Source organism: Malaclemys terrapin, chromosome 7 (genome assembly GCF_027887155.1).
Source record: "Malaclemys terrapin pileata isolate rMalTer1 chromosome 7, rMalTer1.hap1, whole genome shotgun sequence".
Classification (NCBI taxonomy): domain Eukaryota; kingdom Metazoa; phylum Chordata; order Testudines; family Emydidae; genus Malaclemys; species Malaclemys terrapin.
In genome coordinates, this window is record NC_071511.1 from 46810068 (window position 1) to 46836276 (window position 26209).

Sequence of the window (26209 nt, forward strand, 5' to 3'; positions counted from 1 at the left end):
AGCATAGAGGCAGTCATAAACCTTGTTGAAGCTGGTGAGAATGATGGTTGCTTTGTTTGGTGAAGCTGTGTCTGGGAGTGAGAAGCTGCCAGAAGCAGACAGAGACAGAAGAAGAAAAGCCAATGAGTCATTAAGAAAAGCACTGGAAATGTGGCTCTGAGAGAGCTTTTTGGACAGAGTGCTGGCTGGAAGGAGGCTTGGAACTGTGAGCAAAAAAACTGTCTCCTGTTATTTGATTCCTATTGGGAAACAGGATTTGTAAATAAATTGGATTGCATCAAAGAAACACCTGACTCTATCATCAGTTTCTCATCCTAATGGAAACAAATTGTAGGACCCCAAACATTGGCTAATCACTCGCACCAGTAACTGTGTGTTCTTTTGATATGTGTGAATCCCACTGTAGGTATGCATATGCTTCATGCAGGGAAGATCAGATTTTTTTGGGTAGCAGTGTATGTTGAGGCCGCGGATGGCCCAGGTTACTGTGCGAGGACATAAACGGCAAAGTGGCTGTGACCCTCTCTCAGTTCCATCTTACTGCCTACAACAGTGAGAAAGAACCTTGTGGTGTACTACCTGCTAGCACTCTTATCATGAGCTATTTTTGTTTAACTTCTGAAAATTTTCATAATCGCCTTCAGTCCTTTAGTTTTAACATCTTGGATGGAATAAGTCTCTGTCTGGATCAGATTTCTTGAACCAGACCACCCTTTTACAGATCCCCCTTCCATCCCCACTCCCCCTGTACAAGGACCTCAAGATGGCAGACTGAAAATCTGCAGGCTTCAAGTCTTGTTCATCCTGTGATGGACTAATTCTTCTGACAGACAGGTTATGTGTGGGTGAATGCTATACAGTTGCTTGGTTTTCCTCTCCTGCATTCATACTCAAAAATTGAAAGAGCCAAGACTGAAGCTCCATCTCTTGGAGCAGTCAATGAGATATCTGTTTGATATTTTATCAGCCTCTGAATCAGCCATAAATGAGGGACAGTTAGACCAAGCAAGAGCTCCGTGGTAGGCGCTCGCCACTACAGCACTAATGGCAAAGCGTATCAAGAAAAGATACCAGGTTTGAGTACTTCCCGGGTTCAAGTACTTCTATTCACACTCTGACCCCAGATCTGTAGTGGTCGTCTATGTCCAAGAGCATTGTTCCAACTACAAGTGGCTGTCAGGCTCTCCTAGACAAATACAACTTTTTAACTTGGGACAAAGTGATGCCATTGGTCAACAAGCTCCCTCTTGAGCTCAGAGCAAGGACATCATAAAAGAGGGCCAGCTTTTGTGGAAAATGGTCCTGCAAGCCACACTGGATTCAGTAGACGACATTATGAGGTCTATGGCCACTGCAGTGACCAGGTTTTCCTCATGAAGTACAAACCATGACCAAGAATCTGCAAGTTGAAGGATAGAGACTGCAGACTACAACTTCACTGAATAAAGAAAAATTGCAAGTGGCAAACCACAATCATTAGTCTGTATCTCACACATAGGGAGACTTATGCACTAGGGATACCTAAAACACACAAGTTGTACTGCTTCAACTATACCAGAATAGTTAAAGCAATACAGCCCCCATCCCCAATGTGGATGTAGTATAGAGGTGCTTTATAGTACTATAGCTGTTCCTGTATGGAAAGAGAAATAAGCTAAACTGCTCTAAGGTACTGTGACATGGTGTACCTAGCTTTTGTGGCTTCCTACAGGAAGCCACACAGTCATACTAAACCATGTCCCAGGAAACAGCAAAGTGACAGGAAAGGAGCAGCGAAGGTGGGTGCTTCAGGCCTGCCTAGAGAAGCAGCCAATGGAAGCAGCCAATCAGAGTCCAGTATGCTCAGATAAAAGAAGCTGCAGGGTCTTAGCAGGTCAGTTCCTGGCTGGGACCAGAGGAGTGAAGAAAGGTGCTTCTCTCTGGCTTGGAGATAGCAACAAATATGAGGACGCTGGCTCTGAGATAGGGCTGGAGATAAAATGGGCCTGGTAGGAAGAAGCCCAGGGAAATAGCAGCAACAGATTGGAGTAAGCAATCCCAACTATACATATAAAATCATGGGGTCTAAATTAGTAGTTACCACTAAAGAAAGAGATCTTCAAGTCATTGTCGATAGTTCTCTGAAAACATCCACTCAATGTGCAGCGGCAATCAAAAAAGCAAACAGAATGTTGGGAATCATTAAGAAAGGGATAGATAATAAGACCGAAAATATCATATTGCCTCTATATAAATCCATGGTATGCCCATATCTTGAATACTGCATGCAGATGTGGTCACCCCATCTCAAAAAAAATGTATTGGGTTTGAAAAAGGTTCAGAAAAGGGCAACAAAAATGATTAGGGGTATGGAATGGCTTCTGTATGAGGAGAGATTAATAAGACTGGGACTTTTCAGCTTGGAAAAGAGGCTACTAAGGGGAGATACGATTGAGGTCTATAAAATCATGACTGATGTGGAAAAAGTAAATAAGGAAGTGTTATTTACTCCTTCTAATAACACAAGAACTAGGGGTCACCAAATGAAATCAATAGGCAGCAGGTTTAAAACAAACAGAAGGAAGTATTTCTTCACACAACACACAGTCAACCTGTGGAACGCTTTGCCAGAGGATGTTGTGAAGGCCAAGACTATAACAGGGTTCAAAAAAGAACTAGATAAATTCATGGAGGATAGGTCCATCGATGTCTGTTAGCCAGGATGGGCAGGGATGGTGTCCCTAGCCTCTGTTTGCCAGAGGCTGGGGATGGGCGACAGGAAATGTATCAGTTGATGATTACCTGTTCTGTTCATTCCCTCTGGGGCACCTGGCTTTGGCTCCTGTTGGAATACAGGATACTGGGCTAGATGGACCTTTGAGCTGACCCAGTATGGCTGCTCTTATGTTCTTAGGGGCTTTTTAGCAAGAAAACCAATAGTACCTTACACTTACTCAAGGACTGCAAGGTAATTCTATGCTCGCTTGGATTTAGACATCTCCAGTGAAAGCTGGCTAGATCGTCAGGCTCAACGGGTAGTGATCAATGGCTCCATGTCTAGTTGGCAGCTAGTTTCAAGCTGAGTGCCCCAAGGGTCAGTCCTGGGCCGGTTTTGTTTAATATCTTTATTAATGATCTGGAGGATGGTGTGGACTGCACTCTCAGCAAGTTTGCAGATGACACTACACTGGGAGGAGCGGTAGATACACTAGAGGGTAGGGATCGGATACAGAGGGACCTAGACAAATTAGAGGATTGGGCCAAAACAAACCTGATGAGGTTCAACAAGGACAAGTGCAGAGTCCTGCACTTAGGGCGGAAGAATCCTATGCACTGCTACAGACTAAGGACCGAATGGCTAGGTAGCAGTTCTGCAGAAAAGGACCTAGGGGTCACAGTGGACAAGAAGCTGGATATGAGTCAACAGTGTGCTCTTGTTGCCAAGAAGGCTAACAGCATTTTGGGCTGTATAAGTAGGGGCATTGCCAGCTGATCGAGGAATATGATCGTTCCCCTTTATTCGACATTGGTGAGGCCTCATCTGGAGTACTGTGTCCAGTTTTGGGCCCCACCCTACAAGAAAGATGTGGGAAAATTGTAAAGAGTCCAGCAGAGGGCAACAAAAATGATTAGGGGTCTGGAGCACATGACTTATGAGGAGAGGCTGACGGAACTGGGATTGTTTAGTCTCCAGAAGAGAAGAATGAGGGGGGATTTGATAGCAGCCTTCAACTACCTGAAGGGGGGTTCCAAAGAGGATGGAGCTCGGCTGTTCTCAGTGGTGGCAGATGACAGAACAAGGAGCAATGGTCTCAAGTTGCAGTGGGGGAGGTCTAGGTTTGATATTAGGAAAAACTTTTTCACTAGGAGGGTGGTGAAGCACTGGAATGCGTTACCTAGGGAGGTAGTGGAATCGCCTTCCTTGGAGGTTTTTAAGGCCCGGCTTGACAAAGACCTGGCTGGGATGATTTAGTTGGGAATTGGTCCTGCTTTGAGCAGGGGGTTGGACTAGATGACCTCCTGAGGTCCCTTCCAACCCTGATATTCTATGATTCTGTGAGTGTACTGCAAAATTTGCACCATCAGCTACAGCACCAGCAAATACAACTTACGTTGCCCGACTGTAGTCAGCCAGAATATCACTGTAAAAAGCAGCAGAGATACACTTGAGGACATCAGTCTTCCTCAGTTCCAGCAATGCACAGCACTCTGCTCACACACCATCAAATTTGACAGATTGTTTGAGAGCTACAGCAGGGCCAGTCTATGGAGCACCTCTTTCAGAAGCCTCACCCCATTTCATCAGGAATGCTCAGACATTACCGCCAACAAATGGGTGCTGAATATCATCACCCATGGCTATACCATCCAGTTCCTTTACCACCTCCTTCCCTATCCTTCTTCAAGGAGCCCTTTTATGGGAGCCTTTTTACAAACTATATATTCTTCTTCCAAAGAAAAGATGGGATCTTTGTCCCGTGCTAGACCTGAGGAGACTCAACAAATACCTATACTGCCTCAAATTCAGGATGTTAGGGCTTGCCTCCTTTGTTCCATTGCTCCAGACTCAAGACTGGTTAGCAGTTCTTGACTTATAGGACATGTACTTCAACACTGCCTGCAATCCACGTGGCACACAGGACGTTCTTCAGGTGATCAATACAGGGTTCTGCCTTTCAGACTCTCCATGGCACTGAAGTTTTCACCAAGTGCCCAGCATTGATAGTGGCACATCTAAGGAAACAGGAATTTCATGTCTATTTGTACATAGAAAGGTTGGCTGATCAGGAGCAATCCCAGGATTAAGACAAAGACAGCCCTAAATTGAGTCCACTCCCTGTTCTCTCAGTTAAGGTTCCTGGTGAACTTAGAAAAATTCCGTTTCACGGTATTCTAGATGATAGAATTCATAGGACCCCTATTTGACTCATGGTTAGCATGAGCAGCTCTGCTGGAGGGTAGATTCAGGTCCCTTCAGGAGCTTTTATATTACATAAGAACAAGACCATACACAATGGTTTGCATGTTCCTGCGGTTATTAGCACACATATCTGCATGCATATACATGACGCCACTTGCCAGACTTTGCCTGCAGCCAATACAGTACTGGGTAAGGACAGTGTACTTCCAGGCAAGTCACTGTTCCTCTTTGAATGATTGCACTAGTGCATTCCACTATTGGTGTATGTGCACTCAGTGAACGACCATCTGAAACTTTTTCCCTCAGTGGTTGGGTGGCTTGAGCTCCCCCTGCTGCTGTGTACCACTGTGTGCAGGTATAAAGGGGAGATCCTCCCCAGCCCTTCTCAGTTCCTTCTTACCACCCATGATGGTCATTGGAACTCTGTTCTACACCAGGACAGTTCTTCTCTCAGCCTTTGTGAACATAGCGTACACATGTATTTAGTTTTGTTTAGTTCCTAGTGTTGTTATGATAGTTAGTAAGTTTTAGTTCTGTTATTTAAAAAAAAGTTTTTCAGACTTCTTGTTTCCCCATTTGGGTTCTTTTTTCCTAGTCTCACTACCAAAGTATTCCTGGTCACCAGGGTTCAAGCCATATGCTTCTTGCTCCAGGCCTATGCCGGTGAGCAACCTGGACAGTTGCTGCCTGAAATGGTTGGGAGAGGCTCACGTGAATGACTGATGCCAGATTTGCAGGGAGTTCAAGCCTAGGATGAAGGATAGGGAGGCTACGCTGAAATTCCTGCTAATGGATGCAGCACTCAGGCCACCATTGAGCTGTGCCAGTCTGAGTCGGTGCTGAGTGCTGCAGCTTCAAAGAGAAGCACATCTCCAGAATTAGCGGAATCCCAGTACCGTTCTTCCTCGTCCATACTGAGGAAGAAATACAAAGCTTCTAGAGACGAAACCAGAGGAAGGTCTCCACCCTCTTAAGTCTGGTAAGAGGGTTGAGAAGGAATTGAGTAGAGAGCATCTGAAACCTAAGCACTCCTCCTCCAAATCCATGCCTAAGTTGGCACAGTCGGCTCCATGCCACAAGGGGCACCATCAGGCCCAATGCTGAGAGAGGCATTATCAACTTCTTCCGCACTGCAACAAGAGACCATCTTAATGGTAACTACTGCAGTGGCATTTGTGGCAGCAAGAAACCTGCTTTGCATTTTGGTGCTGGTGTCTCCATCCTTACAAGAGTCCAGTCCCCCGGCACTGTGGCCAGTGATTCAACCTCCAGTACTGCTGTTGCTTGCTTCCCAGATAGGCAACCTCTTGGTACCCTCTAAGAGGAAGCTTGCTATGATGGCATTGCTCTGCTCATTGCCTGGCTCCCAGCATCAATCCCTGGCACTGACGGGATCAGCTCTGCCATTGTCAGAGGAAAGGGAATCTTTGGGTCATATGAATCTCAACCATGAAGCAAGACCCACAAGTCTATGCACAGATCCTTTCTTCCTATTTACCCCGGCAACCCTTCAGTGGGACCCATGGAAATGCCCTGCCTCATATCAGTGGTTCTTTTGGAACCCTTGGAGATTTCCCCCAACTTCCTGATCTTCCCCACACTGTGTATATTCAGTGTCCTCATCTAGAAGGGTGGGTCTACACAGTGAGCAGCTCTGTCCCCCGAGTCGAGTACCAGGCGCGGTATCGAGCATCCCGGAGGAGGTTCCAGAGTCACAGCAACAACCAGTAGAGGAGATTCTATCCCCTCCAGTCTTGGCTTCCTCTTCATCTTCACCAGACAAAGCCACTTTGTCCAGCAGGATTTCACCTCCTCCTGATTTTAAAGCTCATCAGGAGTTGCTGAAGACTGTGTTCCTTTAAGGTGCGCGCCTGCGTGGCCACAGAAGAGGGCATCAAAGGCTGCGCACCTAATTAGTGGAGCCATGCAGGCATGCAGCCACAGGTGTGCCTGGACCCTGGAGAGGATGTGTAAGAAGGTGAGGTGGGGGGAATAAGGGGTGGGTGGGGGCAGTGGGGTAAGGTTGGGGTGGGGAGCTTGGGGCGTGTAGGGCTGAGGTGGCCGGGGAGAGACACCTCTCCCCCAACCCCAGGGCTCTGGCAGGGAGAGAGGAAGAGGACTCCCCCAGCTCTGGGGCTGTGGCATGGAAAGACACCTGTCTCACCCAGCCAGGGCTGAGGCGGGGAGAGAGGGCCCAGGGGAATCCTCTCTCCCCACTGCAGCCCTGGGGTTGGAGGTGCCCCTTCAAATCCACAAACCTATCCCTCCCAGGAGGTAGGGTTTGTGAGACTCCAATAGAGGTCGGTGTGGGTGACAGAATCATCTCTCTGTGTGACCACAGCTCCCACTAGCATCATTTTGCCACCATAGCAGTCTTTGGTGTGATGCCTTTTCTCTCTTGGGCTGCCTCAGCTTCATTATGGTTATAACTTTTAAAAATATATATTATATCTCAGTTTTTCGTTTCTACTGGTGGCGCACATCCGCACATTATCTCAGTATTAGTGCTGCACAGAACAAAATTCATTCCGCACATGGATGGAAAAAATTAGAGGGAACATTGGCTGAAGAGAGTGGCTGCAGGCTTAGGACAAAGGGGTCAGGCAGTCTTCGCATCATCTAGTTGACATTTTATCACTGGTTGGTCCTTCTAAGGTAGCTCTGCCAATTAACAAGGCAATCTTAGAGCCTATAAAAGCTCTATGGCAAACTCCATATTTGCTTTCTCCCACCTCAAAAAGAGCAGAAAGAAAATATTATGTATGCTCAAGCTTTGAGTACTTCTACACTCATCCACCACTGGACTCATTAGTTGTGATAGCGGCTAGTGAAAGAGTATATCCAGGGCACCAAGCTGCCATCCCCAAATAGAAGAGCGCTAAAAGGCTGGACTTATTTGGAAGAAAGATTTGTTCAACACAGCTCCATATTGCTAACCAACAGGCTCTGCTGGGGCAGTACAACTTTAATTTATGGGGCTCCATGGAAATGTTCAGAAAACTGCTACTGGAGAATGCTAGACGGTTCTTTTTCCTAGTCAATGAGGATAGACTAATTGTGAGAACATCACTATAGGTGGTGCTACCAGGAGTTTAGTTCAATTCTTCACCAAGCACTATTTCCTGGGATGTGTATGGACAATCACTTGAAGAAAGAATGGTTACTTATCCTACAGTAACTGTGGGTCTTAGAGGTGTGTTGTCCACTTGTATTCCATGATCTGCCCTCCTTCCCTGCTACTGCGGAGTTCTTGCCAAATAGGTTCAGTATTAGTAGAGTGACTAGATAGCAAATGTGAAAAATTGGGACAGGGGTGGGAGGTAATAGGAGCCTATATAATAAAAAGACTTCAAAATCGGGACTGCCCCTATAAAATCCAGACATCTGGTCACCCTAAGTATTATGGAACGAATTGGAAAGCCACTGTGGTTACCCTGCCCTTGATGTCCTTGGCTGTGGAGCATGGGAAGGCATGCAGGGCACAGATGTAGCCCGGATGAACACTGCTGCTCAGTATCAGAGGGGTAGCCATGTTAGTCTGGATCTGTAAAAAGCAACAGAGAGTCCTGTGGCACCTTTAAGACTAACAGATGTATTGAAGCATAAGCTTTTGTGGGTGAATGCCCACTTCGTCGGATGCATGTAAACTGCTGCTCAGAAAGATTCCGGTCTCATGAGCACGGCGCACATGCACACCAGAAGTGGAATATATGTGGACAACACATCTCAAATCACAGTTACTGTAGGATAAGTAACAATTCTTTCCTAGCATCACCTTGCACTCTCCTCCCCTCCCCCCCTTTAAAAACAGGGATTCTGGGGGTCTGGATATTTTTTATTGTATCATATTTGGATTGAAATGGGAATGATTGAGTTTTTTATTGTTAGCATATTTGGACACCTAGCAACAGGCATAATAGGGAAAGACACCTACAGAGGCATTTACTTCCATAATGACAGATAAGTGACTGTGTACAAGCAAAGAAGCTGACATTATGTGCTCAGCAACCTCCTACATACAAACAGTGGTGAATTTCTGCATTTCTACCAGGTAATTGATGCTAATACAGAATGAGATAAAAAGAGAAACTGATGGCCAGGATCTCTCTTGATCCCTCCGTGCTTTTCCATGGTGTTATGACATCCATTACTTTCCCTATAAACACATAATATTAAAAAGTGTAAATACTTGAGGTGCATACACCGTTTTAGATTGGTGGGAATATGTCACAGGGTGACACTGGCCATTTAAGATGGAAGAGGCCAGTGCTCCTGTGACTGGTCAACTGACCCCTGGTTGGGCTTAAGAGGGCACCTGGGCCATAGAGGTGCTTGATAACAGACACGGAGAATCAGGAAGTGGCAGGTGAGAGCTGCCTGAGAAAGGAAGTGGCAGGTCAGAGCTGCCAGAGACAGAGAAGTGCCATGGAAAGCTTGTGAGAAAACTGCAGAGGACCCTAGAGAGAAAGAGCTGAGTTCTGATAAGAGCTAGAAGAGAACTATTGGTTGGAACTAACCAAAACTGGGGAACTCTCACAAGCAAAAGGCTTGGGCAAAGAACCCTAGGAAAACGGGAAGATCCAGCTTGATCAAGGGAAGCTGAGCCCAGAAGAAAAAGGATTGTTATTGGAGGGTGCATCCCCAGGTTTACACAGAAGACTCATAGTCAGGGAGGCCTGGGAATTGAAACACTGTAGGAGGGGAAGCCCTCTGGGCAAAGACCTGAGCAGAGCTCTGCAGGAGGAGTCAGGAACAACAGTTTGGTCCTGAAAGGACATTCCCTGAGCAAGGCTAGGACTCTGCAGAGAGCTCTCTCATGGGAGACCTGTTTGGGGGGCTGTGGTAGAAGAGTCTAGTCACTCAGGTGAAGGCCTTGGAGAGTGGTGTTCTGGAACAGGAACAAAAGGAACTAGGAGCTGGTGAACTCTTCAGTGGGTAACCTGGAAGTTATGTCCTTGGAGATGGGAATGTACCATTTATGTGTTTTACTGTGGTAATTGGAGAATGGTTTTACCATAAGGATTTTGGGGAACTACTGCGCTGATGTATATGAATACATTATGCCCAAAGGTAGCACTTTGTATTGGACAGTGAGAGAGAGTGCATTCCTCTTACGGGTAAACTGTGGCAGGTATCCATGTTGTGCTGTGGCCTGCTGCAGGAGGCTGCTCAAGGAGGGACCACCCTGTCACAAAGGAAATGGATGAATTCTTCTAGACATATAGCAGTTTTAAGATGTAAAACTAAAACTGATGCATAGGACTTGTCTATACTGGGTAAAATGCATTGTTTTAGAAAATATGTTTTAATCTGCCTAGTGTTAAACATGATGTTGTCTTTAGTGGCCTTGTCTAAACTTTTCACTTCCTTGCTTTTGTGGAATTGTGTCAAGTGTGTAATCTATGTAAGAACCTTAACTGCTTCCAAACAAAAAGGTTTTTATATTTGTGTGTATGTATTCTGTTCCATTCAGGTTCTAGCATTGCACTCATTACTGTGATATCTCATCACCACACTAATCTTTTTATTTTCTGGGTTCAATTCCAGTTACTTTAAGTAGAAATAGATATTTTTAGTGGACTGCAGAAAATAGAGAAAAAAAAATGAGTCCTGGTGGTACCTTAGAGACTAACAAATTCATTTGGGCATAAGCTTTCGTGGGCTAGAACCCACTTCATCAGATGTATGAAGTAAAAAATACAGGAGCAGGTATAAATACATGAAAGGATGGGGGTGCTTTACCAAATGTTAGGTCAGTCTAATGAGATAAATCAATTAACAGCAGGATACCAAAGGAGGAAAAATTACTTTTGAAGTGGTAAGAGAGAGCCCCATTACAGACAGTTGACAAGAAGGTGTGAGTAACAGTAGGGAGAAATTAGTATTGGGGAAATTAAGTTTAGGTTTTGTAATGACCCAACCACTCCCAGTCTTTATTCAGGCTTAATCTGATGGTATCTAGTTTGCAAATTAATTCCAGTTCTGCAGCTTCACGTTGGAGTCTGTTTTTGAAGTTTTTTGTTGAAGAATTGCCACTTCGAGGTCTATTATTGAGTGACCAGAGAGATTGAAGTGTTCTCCTACTGGTTTTGGAATGCTCCTCGGTTTTTTTGCTGATACAGACTAACACAGCTACAACTGAAACCAGAAAATAGAGAGTGAACCATGAAATTGAATTTAGTTATACATATATTGTTAATTGAATAAGTCATAAATAATGCTTCTAAGCAGACCCCCCCCAAATTAGTTACATGATATGGGTTAAGCAAGTTAAAAACCTGTAACTCAGCTACAGCATTTGTTTCCAGTTTGAAAGGTATGTGTAGCCCCAAGGAAGTCTTTCCAGTGTAGCATATCTCAAGGATTGAATGATCCGGGTTGAATTTCTGTGCTTTATAGCAAACACATCTTTGTCTTCCCTAAAACTCCACTAATTTGGGTTAGTGGTTATTCATTATATCATCTCCCCCAAATCAGTTAGGTTTATTTCCTGCCACAAAAATACTTGTCTGATCTCAATGAATATTAGACCATCTCCTTTTTGGCATGTCTTTTTCAACACTGCATGCTTAATTCTTGCTTGGTTTTCTTCAACCTAACAACTCCCAATCCACACCTTTGGAGTACAGACAGGTGCATAATATGCATTTTGTTAATCATTTTGGAGTACAAGAAGAATGAAAAAGATACTCTGGATGCTGCCCAGAGCCTCAGCTAATTGGGGATTTGACTTCGTACATTCATACGTCACAGCATAGAGAAGGGATTTACCAGTTTTCTGGCTGTGCTGCCCTTCTTAGACTTGTAAAAGAAAGAGAACATTTTATTTAAATATAGGAAGTTTTTATTGGTGGTAAACAGCAAAGTACTACTAACAATCTATTCAGCTGTTTTCTTCTCACTTTTTCTTCTGCTGAATACATTTGTTAGGAATAAAGTTGTAATGAAGAATGGGTGAACATTTGATATGCTTCCACCGTGTGTGTAGGTTCCATACACTTAGGACTTGTCTACACAGTGGGGTAATGCTAAGTACAAGGATGGATTTCTAAAGCACACTAATATGTTTTTCATTAATTGGTGTCTGTAGACCCTACTTTTGCACACCAAAAATTATCTACTGCGCTTTAATGTGGTACACTAGGGAACTTTTAGTGTGTGCCAGCAGGGTCCACACAAACCAGCTAATGCACAACATGTTCATGTACTTTAGAAATCATACCCCCATAGTGAACATTATTTCACCTTACATACATGCCCTAAGGTTTTATTGAAGAATCGTGACAGTCTTCATTTATTTTTTCAGTTCTTTTGTTATTAGTGATCCAAGTATTTAATTAAGAGGTTATGTTCTTGTATGTGCTCGACTGCCCTTTTGGCCTGACATTTGAGGTGTGGATCTTTTGGGGATACACAGCCCCAAAGAAGTCACTTGAGAATCCAGGGAAATAAAGGCAATTGAAATTAATTTAATTCCAAAACTAAGTGGAGCAGGGAATTTAGGCACCTTTTCATGCAGATCTATTTTTCCAATAGGTGTATAATCTTATTCAGTTTATGGATCAAAAGGCTGACGTGTTTTTACAGAAGATCAAAAAACTTGAAGAATCCATAGAAAGTATTGTAAATGAACAAGTAAAGGTTTGGACCAAGCTTTTGAGCATTGTCCAAAATGTACTTCTAATCTGAATAGTGACTCTATCAAATGGCACTTTCTTGTTCAACATATACAGTCCCTGTGACAAAAAAAAAGTATAATTTTTTATTGCTGTTGGCACAGCAGAGCTGCATGGCTATTTGGAAGTGATTCTAATTCTTCTCACAGATCATCAGCTGATTGCTTAAGTAATTCCAATGGCATGGCTAAATTATGCCCTCACACCTTTGCAACTCTATTGAATATACTGGGGTTACACAAGACAACCAGGAATACTATATAATAGAGTAGGACTCTGGTTAAAATCCCTGTTTAATCCTATTTTGAAGCAACCATCTTTTAAACTTCCAAGTCCAATGAATCTCATGAAAAGCTTGACAGAACATTTTACACATGCTCTGAAGAATTTATTTTTAAATTTTCACTTACTATGAAGATGTGTGTATTGATGAAAAGAAGATCTAAATAAGATATGGGAATACAACTAGAAGATTCAGGTACCTTTTAATTGGAGTCAGATGTACCTCTGGAATATGTGTGTGTGGATTGTTGTGAGGGGACTGTTTGGGTATCTGCCCCACCATACATTTCTCACCACATTAAATTGACCACTATAGTGCCAAACTATGTCTGGCTTTTAAATATTGAAATACTATTTATTTTTGTCTTACACATTCCTAGCTTCCAGAAAGGATGAGTTAGCATTGTTGGATGGTGGGTAACATGAGGGGTGTCAGTAAGAAATGGCCATTTTAAATGTCTGAACATCTCTAGCCTACATGTTTTTAACAGTAGCACCAATTTTGTTTTGCCTGATTTTTAGATACAGGATTGCAGTGAAGATTGGCACTTAAGAACATTCTTAATGACAAAATAGCTAGACTAGAAAATATCTGTGCCAATGACAGCATCGTGTTTGTAATATATAAAATGTGTGTATGTGTGTATACACACACATACACAAACACATATGTATGTACACATATATATTATACAAGAAAGACATAAAATGTGCATTATTAAAATTGCAAAAAGTACTCAAAAGTTAGCAAATGCCAATATGAAGGTTGCTTGTGCAACCTTAGTTCAGCCACCTTCTGCTTATGGATAGTGATAAACACTTTAATTACATGATCACATACTATTTTTTCCATAGGAACATATCTCATTCAGTGCATAGAATAGACAGTGCTCTCTTAATGAGCAGAATTCAATATTTTTCTCCTCATTGTTCAATATGTGTTCCTCTGCATTATTGACTGCTTACTACTCAAACCCTGCTCTGAAAACAGATTTTTTAAATGCTTTATGGTCTTTTCTATGGCATGCCTCACTATAGTAGCTGAGTGCTTCACAAATATTAATAAACGTATTTTCATAACACCCCAGTGAGATGAGGGAATATTATTATCCTCATTTTGCAAATGGAGAACTGAAAAACAGGTTAAAAATACACCTCTACCTCGATATAACGTTGTCCTCGGGAGCCAAAAAATCTTACCGTGTTATAGGTGAAACCACATTATATCAAACTTGCTTTGATCCACCGGAGTGCGCAGCCCCATCCCCCCGGAGCACTGCTTTACCGCGTTCTGTCCAAATTTGTATTATATCGGGTCACGTTATATCGGGGTAGAGGTGTATCCACTAATTTTGGTTGCCCAATTTGAGACACCTAGGACCTGATTTTTTCAGAGTACAACATTTTATACAGTACATTTTATAGTACTTTATGTGTTTCTGACATTCCCCTGGTGTTATCTGGACTGGTGATCTGCTAGGTCACTCCAATCCTTGACTCTGGGAGCCAGCCTTACCCTGCTCCGCTGTGAGAACCCCCACTCCCGGGCTGTTCATGCACAGCCTCTAGCATGTAAGCTGCTCCCAGCTACGTGAGTGAGCATTTTTGGCCAGACATGCTTGGATTGTGCAACCGAATGACACTAGCCAATATCTCTGGACCCAGACACAACCCTAGGAACCTCCGTCTTGCAGTGTCCAATTATGCCCACTGGACGCTGCAAGCTTGTATGAGTTCATCAATTTAACAAAGAAATTGATATGTACCAGGCTTGTTATCCCAAGGAGAGTCTCTGACATGCTTCAAACCAAACGCACTGCTTCTGGTAGAATAAACAAATGTATTAACTACAAAAGATAGATGTTAAGTGATTATAAGTCAAAGCACAACAAGTCAGATTTGGTCAAATGAAATAAAAGCAAAATGCATTCTAAGGTGATCTTAACACTTTCAGTGCCCTTATAAACTTAGATGCTTCTCATCACAGGCTGGCTGGTTGCCCTTCAGCCAGGCTCTCCCCTTTGATAAGCGCTTCAGTTGTTTTGTGGTGATGTCTGGAGATGGAGATGGAAGAGAGAGAGCATGGCAAACTCTCTCCCTTTTATCATGTTCGTTCTTCCCTCTTGGCTTTGCCCCCTCCCCCCATTCAAGGTCAGGTGAGCATTACCTCATTGTAGTCCCAAACTGACCAAGGGAAGGGGGTTGACTCACTCGAGAGTCTAACAGATGCTTTGTTGCTGCCTAGGCTAGTGTCCTTTGTTCCTGTGAGGCTGGGCTGGTTTGTCCCATACATGCCCTGATGAGGTTTGAACTGCCCCTCTGCTCCTGGAGAGTTTTGCCTGGGCTTGTTTTAAGCCATGAGGTCACATTTGCAGCCTCATAACTATATACATGAAATTACAACATATAACATTACTATGACAACAATGCTCAGTGCATCATGAGCCTTCCAAAGACACCCGGCATGACAAACTTTGCATTGGATACCACACAATCATTTTATAAGGATGAACATGGGGGTGCAGGGTGTTCCCCCGAGGCACAGAGTGTCATAGTGTTCAGAGCACATTTCTTTTTCGGGTGGTTGCAGACATGTATTTGACTCAGGTGTGTGTGTGCCCACCAAAACAAAGCCAGAAACTTTGTGCAGCAGTACGCATCAGGGCCACAGGCGCTGACTTTCATTTTTCCGGGTGGGTGGCCTGCTCCACCCTGAGGCCCTGCCCCCACTCTGCCCTTTCCCCAAGCCCCTGCCCTCTCTTCACCTCTTCCTGTTCCCATTCCACCCCCTCCCCTGACCGCACCCCGCCCTCACTACGCCTCTTCCTACTCTGCCCTCTCTCCCCACTGCCTCCTGCCCATCGCGGAACACCCACTATTTTTTTCTGTGTGTGCTCTAGCCCGGAGCACCCATGGAGTCAATGCCTATGATCAGGGCAGTGCATGTGCCCCCACAACTCCTCATGGCCGCTTCCTGAGGTTGTGTAAGGGTGGGGCTGCCCCAATCCTCCTCAGCTACTTCTCACTGCTCACAGCCTAAGTCTGAGCTCCCTATGTGTTTTTTTTCTCACAGTTACTGCACCACAGCAAGATTTCTGTGTGCTTTGTAAATATTTAGTTTTAGCTTAGTAGTACTGTTTAGTTAGATTTAGTAGTTTAATCGACTACAACACTGCATATAATTAGTAGTTGGTTAGTAAAGCTGGTGCAGTGCCTACACCAGGTTTTAAGCATTATCCTTTGTGTGAGGTGGCTATCCCAAGTAACGACTCCCACATACGTACATTCAGTGCTTGTTGTGCCCAGGAGAGGAGCACATTAAAGAAAATTGCACAATTTGCCAGTCATTCAAAAAGAGAACATGTTGCCAGAGATCCGTGCCTGAAGCAGCATCAACACAGAGTAAGACATGAGACCCACTTCAGCTCCGGGACCTTATACAGATTGCCTGGCCCCTCAAACTACATCAGAGCCAGTGCAGGTCTTTTTTAGACTGCCAGCGTCAGACTTTTTCTCCTCAGAGAAGGGATTGTTCTCCTTCCTCTGGTCCACTGAGAAGAGAAACTGATCAGGGGTCAGAGATACTCTTTCTCCACTTCTAAGAGGAGCGTGGGGCTTCACAAAGACTCTTCAAGTACTCAAGATACAGCAGAGCCATCTACCCACTCCCCAGTACTGAGATGAGAACAGATTGGTACTGTACTGTCAATTCCTCTGCGGGATGTCCATTGAGTCCAGTACCAATGACCTTGGTTTTGGCACTGATGATATTGAGCAGGGTCCTGCATGTATTGGCTGGGGGTTCTATGCTATTTAACATTTTATCAATGATCTGGGAGAAAACATAAAATCACTACTGATAAAGTTTGCTGATGCCACAAAGATTGGGGGAGTAGTAATTACTCTCTATTAATTCTTTATTGAGTCCCACATCAGCTGTTCCATCATTTTGCCCAGGATCGATGTCAAATTGACAGGCCTATAATTATCTGTATTGGCCTGTTTACCCTTTTAAAATATTGGCACCACATTAGCTTAGGCAGTAACATAAGACTCTTCAGTCTCTCCTGTGTGGATTACTGCTTGATAGTAGCCACAAGTGGGATCCACATGGACAAGGAATCTGCTAGGTCCCAGGGCTAAGAGTCAGACGGACAGTGGGGTCTTCTACCCACCAAAGCAGCCATGATTCCAGCAGGGGGAAAATGGACCAGGAACCCAAGTGCAGAGCATGGAGAGGCTCCAAAAGCAAGGAGTACCCTGACCACTGGAATTGGGGCTAAGTTCCAGGGGAACCTTACAGAACAAAGAGGGGAGGTTTGTGGAGCCATCATTCACCCCCTAACCTCCCAAGTTTTAAAGTGGGTCCTGAGAACTAGGGGAAAGGAAAAGGATTACTAATCAGCCCCCCCTCCTTCTCTAGCTGACTATGAGGGCTCTGATAATGAGTTCCTCTCTTCCCATGCCCAGGGGGATTGGGACCCAGTGGGGGAGGATTCTGAGACAGACCTCTGGGCAGCACTCCTGACCCTTAGGAAGGCAAGGTGAAAAAGGTTTCATCAAAGCCACAGCAGAGTTTCTATGCTCCAAGGCACATAAAGAAGGTTTACAATATCTAAAAAGGCTAAAATGAAAAAGAAAAAGCACAAAAAATCCAGAAAATATGAATCATATGACTCCTCATCCCCCTTCTCCACTGAAGAAAGTGAGCTGTCTGGATTTGAATCTGAGCAGGATGGGAGAAAAATACAGAGGTACCAGCAAAGGGACAATAGATTCCCCAAGGGGAAACAGTGGAATCAGGGTTCAGGGGGAGAGTCCAAAGGGACCTCCGCTTCCCCTAATCCACTTTGTAATACAGATAGCACAGGCATCTGTCTAGAACTGAAGCTAGGGACAGGATTTTCCATTTCCTAGAGAACTGATTTTCATCAACCACTGACCAGTGGGTCAGGGAAATAGTGAGCTAGGGATACTCCCTAAAACTGGGGCTTCACCCATTCATTCTTCATCCAGTCACTCAGCTCCAGTGACCCCGTAAATCACAATCTGATCCAGAATGAAATATCTCATCTTCTGGATATGGGAGTGATAGTGTCCCCTCAGAAGAAAGGTTCTCGGAATTCTACGCCATCTTCTTTATTGTACAGAAGTGCCCAGGGGTATCAGAGTCATTCTCAACCTCAAAAGGCTCAACAATTGGATAAAGAAAAAATGATCTTTTGGATGGAGACCATGGCCTCTACAATGCCATCCCTGTCCCAGTGGACTTCTTAACTTTAGTAAATCTAGCAGATGCATATCTCCATGTACCCATCACATCATGCCTTTCCTAGGCGGAGAAAGAAGAGCATCCCAGAAGTCCAGAATTGTGGGAGACACTGGGCTGCAGAAAAATAAATATCTTGTAATGACTTAAACCCAAATTCTGCCTTCAGTTATATGCAAATGACCCATTGTCTTCAGTGGGTTTTACACAGTTTATAAGTAAGTGCAGAATTTGTTCATTATTAATAATAGTATTACTTAGAACTTGCGTAGTGTTTTTCATTCATAGATCTCAAAGTGCTTTCTAAAGATGGGTAGGTGCTGTTATCCATGTTGCACAGATGCAGATGGAGAAACTGATACACATAGGGGATAAGTGACTTAGGTTTACTTACCTAATCAGTGGCTAAATTAGGAATGCTATTGAGATCACCTGAATCTCAGTGTTGTGAACTATCCAATGAATCACACTGCTTCCTGTACAATTAGATATCTGAATGAAAGCTAACTTGCCCAGTTCAGGTGCCAAGAAATTTTAGGTCAAATTAATAACCTTAAACTGTTATGAGGACTGTACTTTGGTTTACTGTATAACTCTAACCAGGTTTTGAATTTTTTAAATAATGTTGTACATTTCCATTTTAAATTTAGTATCTTACAAAAGCAAATTACTGGTAAAAGAAATTATTCATATTCAATCTTTTAGCTGTTGTTAATTTATGTCTATAATTGATGCAAAGGGACTGTAAAGCTGTGCTAAACAGGCAGCTGGAGATTCCCCAGGCACACACAATTTCCTGGCTGGTGTAGAGCTGGAATAACTAGCTTTATACCACCCCCTCTCCATACTCATTATCTGGGGTGTGCCATGGCTGCTACACATCAGCACATGGTAGAATAGCCCTGAGGTAGTTCTCATTTATATTGGGAATCAAACCAGTCCCCAGCACCCTTGGGGATCAGAGAAGTACAAAGGTGGTTCTGACACATGTGATGATCTGGACCTGACTTTCTCACCAATTAGAATTTCAAATAGTAGTACATAAACATTTTTGTTTAGTTCCACAGAAAAGAGACACATTACTTGTTTAGTATATTTTGCTCCCATATCTCAGGTACCAATACCCCAAACAAACACAACAAAAAAGATAGTTGTAGTGTAAGGACATTTATGATGTGCTGATGTGTATACATATTAACAGTCATAGCCAATCCCCTTCTCTTATTATGCTTGTGTTGCTTGTCTTTGTTATGGAGTTTTCTTATATTTCTGCCTCTCCATACAAGTATATTTTATATGGAAACATTATTACTCCATCAGATACTGATTACATCTACATTTTACAAAAAGAGATACTGTAGTTCAACTAGTGCAGAATGAATACAATTTCCTACTAGATTATTTTAAATATTGAATTAGTTTATTCTCTAGAAAGGAACAGCTTAATCTTCAAGAAGACATTATGTCGTTAATACTGTACTGCATTCTTGTGATACTGCTCTTTTGGTGCTCATATTAGAAAAACAGGCCTTTGTAGTTACTTTCAACTCCACCCCACCCAAACCATATAATAAGAACTGTTTAGAGAGCCAGTACTAAATAAATATGACAACTAGTATACAACACCTGAAAACATATTGCTGGCAAATTAGAGGCTTCTGGCTTAAAGACTGCTTTAAAGGTTATACAAAATAGGAAGAGAAGAGGTCAGTATCATGAGGCTGGGGAAGATTTATAAATAGCTCATGACAGAGCAGCAGTACCTAAACAGGGTATCAGTGAACAGTCTGTGGTTTTAGAAACAGGAAAGAAAGTGAACAATCTGACTGTCAGAATGAAATGTGAAGACTACGTTGTTGCCTCAGAAAGTTACAGAGGGGATTTCCACTTCAGTTCATTCATTCCCATGGCGTGGATGATTTAAGTACCACAGCAAAACACGGTGTAGCTTTCAAGGATATCAGTAGCATTTACAAATATATGGTAAGGTTTACTGATGTATGTACTTTCTAAGAGGAATTCCTGCATAAATGTTTAACCTAATTGACAAAATGAGTTAACCACACAATTTATCTGTAAACAAATAAATGCCATTATCTTTGCCTTTGCTGCCACTAATGCTTTACTACAGGCTTGTCTATACTACAAAATTAGGTTGACTTATGTAGGGTCGACCTACAGCCACTGCAGTAATTAAATCAGCTGTTGGTGTCCACCCTACCCTCCTCCTGTTGGTGTGTGTCCTCACCAGGAGAGCTTGCACCGACTGAATGGGGTATTGTGGGGTACTGACAGGGCCACACACTCCAGCTGACAGCCACGCGGTTCACAGCTGGAGGCTTACACCCCACCCTGGAGCTGACAGCCACAGCTGTGAGCCAGGCGCAGCTCAATTTCATAGCAGGGAGCCTACCCGCAGTGAATTTGGCATTCTTGTCAGTTTCCTGGATGCTGCTATTTCACACTTCTTCTCCGGCTCCTGCTGTCAACCCATGCCGGGTTCACAGCTGGAAACCCCTCTTCTCCACCTCCCCTCCCTGTTTCTGGAGCTGACTGCCAGGAGCTGGAAATAATAGTAGCCATGAAACTGACAAAAATATCAATTTCACGGCTGGTAGGCTCCCTGCTGTGCAATTTGTTGTCAGCTGTAGGGTGCTCCCACTGTGAACCCCGGGGTGGGGGATGTGGTAGCTCCTGCTGGGAGCCCTGCTACTGCCTCCTGGAGAGGGTTTGGGGGAGGAAGAGGAGAAGCCAAGCCTGGCTGCCTCCTGGTGAGGGATTGGGCAGGAGAGGAGAGCCCAAGCCGGGCAGTGGACAGGCTCAGGCTTTCCTTCCCCCACCCCCTAATCTGTCACCAGGAGGCGGCAGTGGGGCTCTGGGGTGTCAGTTCCGGGGTGTCAGTCCTAATGGCGGGGGTCCAGCTGTGAGCCCCCGGGCAGGGCTAACAGCCAACAGGCAATGTCAATAATAGTGTCTACACAGACAGTGCATCGCCCTAACTACATTGACTTAAGTGCTATGTGCCTTGCAAAGGCAATGTTATAAGGTTGATGTAGTGGATGACTTACATCGGCGGGAGCACCATTCCAGTGTAAACACTTATATAGTTAGGTCAATGTAATCCGCCTTACATCGACCTAACTCTGTAGTGTAGATTAGGCCTACCTCTTTTATCCTTAGTCCTGGTCTACACCTAAAACTTAGGTCAACCTAGCTACATCGCTCAGGCGCATAGACACCAATCAGCCAAAGGAAGAAATTTTCTGACCTAAATACCGCTTCTTGAGGGGGTAGATTAACTGCAGCAAGGGGAAAACACCTTCCATTGCTCTAGAAAGTGTCTACACTACGGTGCTACAGTGGCATAACTATAGCGCCATCACTATGACACTGCAGCATCTGTAGCTTAGGGTATGTCTACACTACGAAATTAGTTCGAATTTATAGAAGCCGGTTTTATTGAAATCGGTTGTATAAAGCCGATTGTGTGTGTCCACAGATAAAATGCTCTAGGTGCTCTAGTCGGCGGACCGCGTCCACAGTACAAGGCTAGCGTTGACTTCCGGAGCATTGCACTATGGGTAGCTATCCCACAGCTATCCCACAGTTCCCGCAGTCTCCGCCGCCCCTTTGAATTCTGGGTTGAGATCCCAATGCCCGGATGATGCAAAACAGTGTCGTGGGCGGTTCTGGGTACATGTCGTCAGGCCCCTCCCTCCCCCGTCACAGCAACGGCAGACAATAGATTCGCGCCTTTTTACCTGGGTTACCTGGGTTACCTGTGCAGACAACATGGAGCCCGCTCAGCTCAGCTGAGCTCACCGTCACCATATGTCCTCTGGGTGCCGGCAGACGTGGGACTGCATTGCTACACAGCAGCAGCTGCTAACTGCCTTTTGGCGGTAGACGGTGCAGTAGACTGGTAGCCTTCATCGGCGATCTGGGTGCTGGCAGCCGTGGGGCTTGCCTTTTGGCAGTAAATGGTGTATTACGACTATTAGCCGTCCTATTACAAGTCGGGTCATCGCACGTTAGCAGAGTCTTCCCCGAGCAGCCGATTGTGCAATAGGCATGAAGACCATCGTCATACACCACCCCGTATTTGCTGCCAAGCACCCAGAAAGATGCCGAGGGCTATCAGTCACGCTGCACCGTCGTCTTAAGATGTAAAAAATAGATTTGCTCTGTATTCATTTGCTCCCCCCTCCCTCCGTCAAATCAACGGCTTGCTAAACCCAGGATTTTCAGTTTAATCTTTGGTGGGGACCATTCTGTGTGACAGTTGTTTGTGTCTCTCCCTGATGCACAGCCACCGTTCTTGATTTTAATTCCCTGTGCCTGTACGCCATTTCGTCACTCGGCCCGCCCTCCCTCCTTCCCCTAGTCCGTCAGATACTACGTTTGCGCCACAGCTCAGAGAGCCAAGAAGCGGTTCGCGCCTTTTCTTTGAATTCTGGGTTGAGATCCCAATGCCCGGATGATGCAAAACAGTGTCGCGGGTGGTTCTGGGTACATGTCGTCAGGCCCCTCCCCCCTCGTCACAGCAACGGCAGATAATAGATTCGCGCCTTTTTACCTGGGTTACTTGTGCAGACAACATACCACGGCAAGCATGGAGCCCGCTCAGCTCAGCTGAGCTCACCGTCACCATATGTCCTCTGGGTGCCGGCAGACGTGGGACTGCATTGCTACACAGCAGCAGCTGCTAACTGCCTTTTGGCGGTAGACGGTGTAGCATGAGTGATAGTCATGGGGCTGGCAGCCGTAGGGCTGCATTGCACCAGCCCCTTGCCAGGCGATGGTATATTATGACTGGTACCCATCGTCGTCATACTGGAGTGGCTGTCAATCATGGCCACCTGGGCAGACATGCTACTGTTTCGATGATGATGGCTACCAGTCGTAATATACTATTTTCTGCCAATTGCCCAGTATTGTCTGCTAAGCACCCAGAAGAGGCCGAGGGCGATGCTGGGTGCTGGCGGACGTGGGGCTGGCAGACGTGGGGCTGCATTGCTACACAGCAGCAGCCCCTTGCCTTTTGGCAGATGATGGTATTTTATGATTGGTAACCGTCATCATCGTACTGGAGAGGCTATCACTCATGCTGCACCGTCGGCTGCCAGCTTAAGATGTAAAAAATAGATTTGTTCTGTATTCATTTGCTTCCCCTTCCTCCGTGAAATCAATGGCCTGCTAAGCCCAGGGTTTTCAGTTTAATCTTTGGGGGGACCATTCTGTGTGACAGTTGTTTGTGTTTCTCCCTGTTCCTGTACCTGTACGCCATGTCGTCACTCGGCCCTCCCTCCCTCCCGCCCTCCCTCCTTCTCCTGGTCCATCAGATACTACTTTCGCGCCTTTTTTCTGACCAGGCGCCATAGCTAGCACTGGGATCATGGAGCCCGCTCAGATCACCGCGGCAATTATGAGCACTATGAACACCACGCGCATTGTCCTGGAGTATATGCAGAGCCAGGACATGCCAAGGCGAAACCTGGACCAGGCGAGGAGGCGATTGCAGCGCGGCGACGAGAGTGATGAGGAAATTGACATGGACATAGACCTCTCACAAGGCACAGGCCCCAGCAATGTGGAAATCATGGTGTCACTGGGGCAGGTTCATGCCGTGGAACGCCGATTCTGGGCCCGGGAAACAAGCACAGACTGGTGGGACCGCATCGTGTTGCAGGTGTGGGATGATTCCCAGTGGCTGCGGAACTTTCGCATGCGTAAGGGCACTTTCATGGAACTTTGTGACTTGCTTTCCCCTGCCCTGAAACGCCAGGATACCAAGATGAGAGCAGCCCTCACAGTTGAGAAGCGAGTGGCGATAGCCCTGTGGAAGCTTGCAATGCCAGACAGCTACCGGTCAGTCGGGAATCAATTTGGAGTGGGCAAATCTACGGTGGGGGCTGCTGTGATCCAATTTGCCAGGGCAATGAAAGACCTGGTGATAGCAAGGGTAGTGACTCTGGGCAACGTGCGGTCAATAGTGGATGGTTTTGCTGAAATGGGATTCCCAAACTGTGGCGGGGCCATAGACGGAACCCATATCCCTATCTTGTCACCGGAGCACCAAGCCACCGACTACGTAAACCGCAAGGGGTACTTTTCAATGCTGCTGCAAGCCCTGGTGGATCACAAGGGACGTTTCACCAACATCAACGTGGGATGGCCGGGAAAGGTACATGATGCTTGCGTCTTCAGGAACTCTACTCTGTTTCGAAAGCTGGAGGAAGGGACTTTCTTCCCGGACCAGAAAGTGACCACTGGGGATGTTGAAATGCCTATCGTGATCCTTGGGGACCCAGCCTACCCCTTAATGCCATGGCTCATGAAGCCGTACACAGGCAGCCTGGACAGTAGTCAGGACCTGTTCAACTACAGGCTAAGCAAGTGCCGAATGGTGGTGGAATGTGCATTTGGACGTTTAAAAGTGCGCTGGCGCAGCTTATTGACTCGCTCAGACCTCAGCGAAAAGAATATCCCCATTGTTATTGCTGCTTGCTGTGCGCTCCACAATATCTGTGAGAGTAAGGGGGAGACATTTATGGCGGGGTGGGAGGTTGAGGCAACTCACCTGGTCGCTGATTACGCGCAGCCAGACACCAGGGCGGTTAGAGGAGCACAGCAGGGCGCGGTGCGCATCAGAGAAGCTTTGAAAACGAGTTTTGTGACTGGCCAGGCTACTGTGTGAAACTTCTGTTTGTTTCTCCTTGATGAACCCTCCAAACCCCCCCCCCGACCCCGTTCACTCTACTTCCCTGTAAACCAACCACCCCACCCCACCCTCCCCTCCCGCTTGCAGAGGCAATAAAGTCATTGTTTTTTCACATTCATGCATTCTTTATTAGTTCCTCACAGAAGTAGGGGGATAATTGCCAAGGTAGCCTGGGATGGGTGGGGGAGGAGAGATGGAAAAGGACACACTGCATTTTAAAACTTTAACTCTTATTGAAGGCCAGCCTTCTGATGCTTGGGCGATCATCTGGGGTGGAGTGACTGGGTGGACAGAGGCCCCCCCACCGTGTTCTTGGGCGTCTTGGTGAGGAGGCTATGGAACTTGGGGAGGAGGGCTGTTGGTTACACAGGGGCTGTAGCGGCGGTCTCTGCTCCTGCTGCCTTTCCTGCAACTCAACCATACGCTCGAGCATATCACTTTGATGCTCCAGCAGACGGAGCATTGCCTCTTGCCGTCTGTCTGCAAGCTGACGCCACCTATCGTCTTCAGCCGCCACTTGCTCTGTTCATCCCGTGATTCAGCCCGCCACCTCTCCTCTCGTTCATATTGGGCTTTTCTCATCTCCGACATTGACTGCCTCCACGCATTCTGCTGTGCTCTATCAGCGTGGGAGGACATCTGCAGCTCCGTGAACATATCGTCCCTCGTCCTACGTTTTCTCTTTCTAATGTTCACGAGCCTCTGCGAAGGAGAAACATTTGCAGCTGGTGGAGGAGAAGGGAGAGGTGGTTAAAAAAGACACATTTTAGAGAATAATGGGTACACTCTTTCATTACAAGGTCGCATATTTCGGCTTGCAGGCAGCCATGGTAGGCCACAGTGTTTTGGCTTTTTTAACCTTCTTAACATGCGGGAAAGGTTGCAAACAGCAGCGCATTTCCCATATCAAGGATGAATTGGGTTGTCCATTTAAAATGGGGTTTCAATGTAAAAGGAGGGGCTGCGGTTTCCCGGTTAACATGCGGCACAAACACAAGTAAACCACCCCCCCCACACACACACACACGATTCTCTGGGATGATCACTTCACCCCTCCCCCCACCGCGTGGTTAACAGCGGGGAACATTTCTGGTCAGAAGAGCAGGAACGGGCGCCTCTGAATGTCCCCTTAATAAAATCACCCCATTTCAACCAGGAGAGCTTTCTGGAGATGTCCCTGGAGGATTTCCGCTCCATCCCCATACACGTTAACAGACTTTTCCAGTAGATGTACTGGCCGCGATTGCCAGGGCAAATTAATCATTAAACACGCTTGCTTTTTTTTTTTTGTAATGTTTACAAATATTTACAAAGTTACACTCACCAGAGGTCTCCTGTGTGCCCTGAGGGTCTTGGGTGAG

The 26209-nt window shown here is 45.5% G+C and overlaps 1 protein-coding gene across 7 annotated transcripts in view; it reads left to right on the forward strand.

Moving 5' to 3' along the window:
* Positions 1 to 26209, forward strand: part of DOCK3 (dedicator of cytokinesis 3) — a 694815-nt gene that overhangs the window by 397927 nt on the left and 270679 nt on the right. The gene's annotated exons all lie outside the window — the stretch shown is intronic.